Genomic DNA, 4,865 nt, shown 5'->3' with positions numbered 1-4,865 from the left:
CGCCCTCCCAGTTTGCGGTACGTCTACACAGTCGCCTGAGTTATTCTGGCGCGGGAAGGAAGGCGAGAGGGCCAGTCCATAAGGGCTGAGAGAGGGAATTTAGCCATGGGGTCTTTTTAATCCCGCAGGTTTATCCCGGCGTCGCTGTTTCCGAAGGGAGTAGACGAAGAGGGGAAGGAACAGTCAGGCGGTTTGTTGGGCACCCTGTATCAGTTGGTCCTTGAACAGAAGACCCATCACGCAGAGGTAGGGAGTGTGTGTGTGTGGGGGGGGAATGGAAGAGTCGCGCGCACCTGGCAATTCCAATGCAAAATGTAGAGGGGGCTTCAACCATAGAGGTGAGACGTGGCAGAGCGACTTCTAGGGGAAGAGGGCAGGAGGGAGAAGCTTGGCAGAGAAAGCAATGGCGCTCTCGGGAATTGTGGCGCCAGCACTGCGCTGCACGTTTGCTTGGCATTAAGGCTGCTGTTTTACTTGACTTCGCAGCAGGTGCGGTTGGAATCTGTGGCATCTGCTTCCGTGTGAACGTGGCACATTTCGCAGAGTTCTGACGGACATCAGTGGGTCCAGTGCAGACTGCAGACCCTCCAAGTGTCTCTATTTTCCAGGGACGGTCCCAAATTTACAGCAGCCGTCCCGGTTTCTGATTTGATCCGTATTTTCATTGGAGAAAGGTTGGAGGGTATTGCGTTATGCGGAACCCGAACAAAGGAAATAAGTAACTATATAACTTTTAAGAAGACATCTGAAGGCAGCCTTGTATAAGGAATTTTTTAAGTGTTTCATGTTTTATTATGTTTTTACATATGTTGGTAGCCACCCAGAGGGGCTGAGGCTACCCAGTCAGATGGGCAGAGTGTAAAAAGTAAAAAATTTATTATTCCTATGGAATAGGACATCCCTATTTTGATCAAGAGAAAGTTTATAGTTCATATGTTCTGCTTCAAACTTTTTTGTTCCGTCTTTAAAAAGTCTGCTTTTTAAATGTATATTCTTATTTATTACCCATTTTTTATTTATGCTAGTATTTATCGCCCTCCCGTCACATAAAATATCAGTAGGCTGTACAAAAAAATTTACAAGCACAATGAAAGCAATACAGAATGATCATAAAAATGACTTGCTTATCTTTAAAAAGTGTAAACAACTGAATAGGGCTGTTGACACAAGAAACAGTCTTCAAAGAAGTACCTGTAAGTTGTCAGTGAGAATACCAGCAGAATCTAGAAGCTGAATCTTAGCTGGAAAAGTCTTCGACAGCATGGGACCGATGACATTAAATGTCCAACCTCAGGTTGAAACTAGTTGGGCTTCTGAAACACAAGGGGCAACTAATGACACTCCTCCAGATGATCTCAGAGATAATTCTGATAATTTTATTATGCCTACTCTTTTAAAGTCTATTTTTATTTGCCCCCCCCCCCACTCCAGCCTCACGGATCAGTTTGATAGAACCTCCAAAGCTGCACAAAGGAAGGAAAGGAGAGACTTTCATCTGGCAACCCCAAATATTTCCCATGTCGGATTGATTGCCTTAGCACAATGTTGAATTCCACCCACTGCTATTTTTAATTAATGCTTTATACCATTTCATGTAAACTGTTTAGAGCATATGCATTTATAGTAGTGCATAAATCTTGCTAAGCTTTATATAGTGTCATTTCACATATCCAAGAACATGCATTCATAGCCATGCATCCATTTCTGGAGAGGGCTTGGCTATGAGCTTAAATGTAATACCTGTGAGAACATGATACCTAACTGTATGGGAAAGTGGGTGGGCATGTCTAAGAATCCCAATGACTTTCTGAATGATCTGGAGGACTTTGATCCAAACCCAAACATGTTTAATGTTACAGCTTTCAGCTTAAGCCCTGCTGTGAAGGTTTGACAGAGCTACAGGATTTGCAGAAGTATTACCGGAGTCTATGTCAACAAAAGTTTGATTACCTGTCTCTAACTAGCAGGCTTATTCACTCAACAGCCAGTTACAGAGCTAGTTGTCCTGCATCTTGTTACACGCACTTAACATGTGGTAAATAAGCAACACAAATCATGAATCTGCTTGGGCATGGAATCAGCTATGGCAAAGGAGAAGAAAACTATTCATGGAAAGAAAATATTGGCTACACAGGGCACTTTTTCTGCCCAAGAGTCGCTGATGAAAATGACAACTGTACCAGCAAGGGCAGCAGTATTCACTTCCATATTAGTGAATTCCTGGGCTTTAGATCCAGTAATGGTATTTTCAAAATTATATTATGCCCTCTAACTTTAATAAATAGTGCTGTTGGCGTCCAGTTTATTAAAAACAGCCATCCTTATTTCTTTGACTTGTTAGTCTCTCTGCACAAAAATGTGTTCATTGTCATTTCTGTATTTCAGATTCCAATAAAATTACATTTGTTTGAGTGACATCTCTTATATTTGTTTGTATTCCTCATAGGACTTGCTCAGCAAATTTTGTGGTGGTTTTAATTATCAAACCTCTCCTTTCTGGCAAGAAAATGCCTGTTTGGCTGTCCTTAGCAGGATATTTTTCCCTGAAGGAGAAATGGTCCTTCAGGACCTGGGGAATGTCGTATTGGCTGGCATCTTGAATTCTGTTCAGATCCCCATTGTTCATTGCTTGGGTATAGGAAAAAATCAAATTCAGCATGTCACAATAAAATTCCATCTCCAAAACATTCTACTCAAACGGTCTACTTGATCATTCTTTGTTTTGACTCTGTCCGAACATGCTGTGCATCCTTTACATTATGGGCTTTGTAGCTCCTTATGACACAGGTGGCGCTGTGGGTAAAAGCCTCAGCGCCTAGGGCTTGCTGATCGAAAGGTCGGTGGTTCGAATCCCCGCGGCGGGGTGCGCTCCCGTTGCTCGGTCCCAGCGCCTGCCAACCTAGCAGTTCAAAAGCACCCCCCGGGTGCAAGTAGATAAATAGGGACCGCTTACTAGCGGGAAGGTAAACCGCGTTTCCGTGTGCGGCTCTGGCTCGCCAGAGCAGCGATGTCACGCTGGCCACGTGACCCGGAAGTGTCTCTGGACAGCGCTGGCCCCCGGCCTCTTGAGTGAGATGGGCGCACAACCCTAGAGTCTGTCAAGACTGGCCCGTACGGGCAGGGGTACCTTTACCTTTACCTTTATGACAGCTGACACTCTGTCATCTGGGGTATAGTCTCAGTAGGGCCAAGAAGCTTATTCCTGATGACATGATGACATAGCTCCCCCCCCCCTTTCTTGCAAAAATTAAGTTCCAGCAGCGACAGAGGACATCACAATGACAAGGGAGCTGTTGATGGTCTCAAAATATGTGAGATGAGAGTCAAAGCCCTTGCTTCCACCTTGAAGCCAGTTGTACATGTATACTCCCAAGGTGGGGAGAGGGGAACTGAGGGGGGTCCTTTGGATAGCAGCTCCTCATGGAATGCTGCTCCAGAAGGCCCTCGGAGGAGGCTGTGGAAGATGCAGGGAGGCCTCTTTGTGTAAGGGCTGTGGTTAAAACCTCCCATACCTTAAAAAGGGCAGCCATGGCACTAGTTTGTTTTACATCCATGATGTTTTTCCTGCATAGAGAAATATATAAATAATAAATTACTATTGTCATCATTATCAAGGTAACTGGTATACAAAAAAATAACAATATGTGTGAGTGTTCGCATGCCTGTTATTGAACATACTGGCTTCCCTACCTGTGCAATCACTTTAAATAAAGGGCAATATCCAAGTCAATAGATCTGCTAGCACACTGGTCTTCACTTGGTGGGTTGTGCTCTGATTCAAGGTGGGTCACAGCAGCAGCACTACCACCAAGCAAATATATTGTCATGAGTTTGGGTGTCAGAGTTTGTGGGTACAAGGGTCCTGGAATTAGTAAGTATTAGGATTTAATCAGTGGTTGGAAAGAGAAACTGGAAGTCGTACTCTTAACAGCTGGACCCAACTTCCTGCGTTGAGCAGATTGCTTGAGAGGTGGGCCATTAAGAGACTCTGCCAGCTGGTGGATGAGTGGGGCGCCTCCCAGAGCTCTGAGGTAGTCTGAAGACAATGCCCAAGTTTTTGTTAGGAGGAAGTTTTAGGTTTTCCGTTGGCTATGGCATGATCAAGGGGAAATGGTGTCAGTCTGTTAAATGCGGCAAGCTGGAGACAGGGCGGGGGCAGAGCACAGTATAGGCTAACAGTTTGGATCAGAGGCTGCAGCAATGGGAGAAATGGAACCCTCTGAGAATGTAGTGATGGGAGCCCCTCCATCATAGGCTCAGGCTGTAAACATGTGTTAATAAACCATGTAACATAAAGACACCACAGTCTCCAGTGTGCCTCATTTCCAAATAAAACACGAACCTTGGGTTAAGTGCCTGGCCCCTTGGAATCTTACACAGGTGTGGAGATTGGAGTAGCATGTAACAATATGGTAACAGATTTAAAAAGGGGGTCCCCAAATGCATGCTTGAGTTAAAGCTGGGTCCTGGGTTTTGAAAAGGCTTACACTAGCACAAGAATTCCTACTTGTGCCATGGAACCTCTCCTCCCTTTTCTCTCTGCACACCCCAGTTCGGCTCCAGAGGGTTGTGGGGGAACCCCAGAACAGATTTAGGGGAGAAAAAGAGGGCGGAGAAATGCAGTTGTGCCACCGGAAATCCTTGTGCTAGCAGATATGCTTAGCAGGCTAAAACACATTCACCTATGCTGCACTGCATATGTGACAATGTACAGAGTTTTCCCTACATGAAGGTTATCGCCATAAGAAAAAGTTTTGTGTGAACCAAGCCACAGATACACCATTCTGGCCTGTTTTAAATAGAAATGTCCTGAAGATGGCAGTATTGTTTTACTGGGATACAGTGAGCCGCAAGGTCAGGTGCTG

General features: G+C 45.0%; 1 long non-coding RNA gene across 1 annotated transcript; it reads left to right on the top strand.

The window, feature by feature from the left end:
• Positions 1 to 127: 127 nt before the first annotated feature.
• LOC310664886 lies at positions 128 to 2,411 on the top strand. Its single transcript, XR_014505096.1, has 3 exons — positions 128 to 246; positions 487 to 674; positions 1,432 to 2,411. It is a non-coding gene; the product is annotated as an uncharacterized lncRNA (long non-coding RNA).
• The last annotated feature ends 2,454 nt before the right edge of the window (positions 2,412 to 4,865 follow it).

The sequence above is a fragment of the Podarcis tiliguerta genome (assembly GCF_965153285.1).
Source record: "Podarcis tiliguerta genome assembly, chromosome: 1".
In the NCBI taxonomy this organism is placed as follows: Eukaryota; Metazoa; Chordata; class Lepidosauria; order Squamata; family Lacertidae; genus Podarcis; species Podarcis tiliguerta.
The sequence above is the reverse complement of the archived record's forward strand: the minus strand, read 5'-3'. Positions and strand labels throughout refer to the sequence as shown.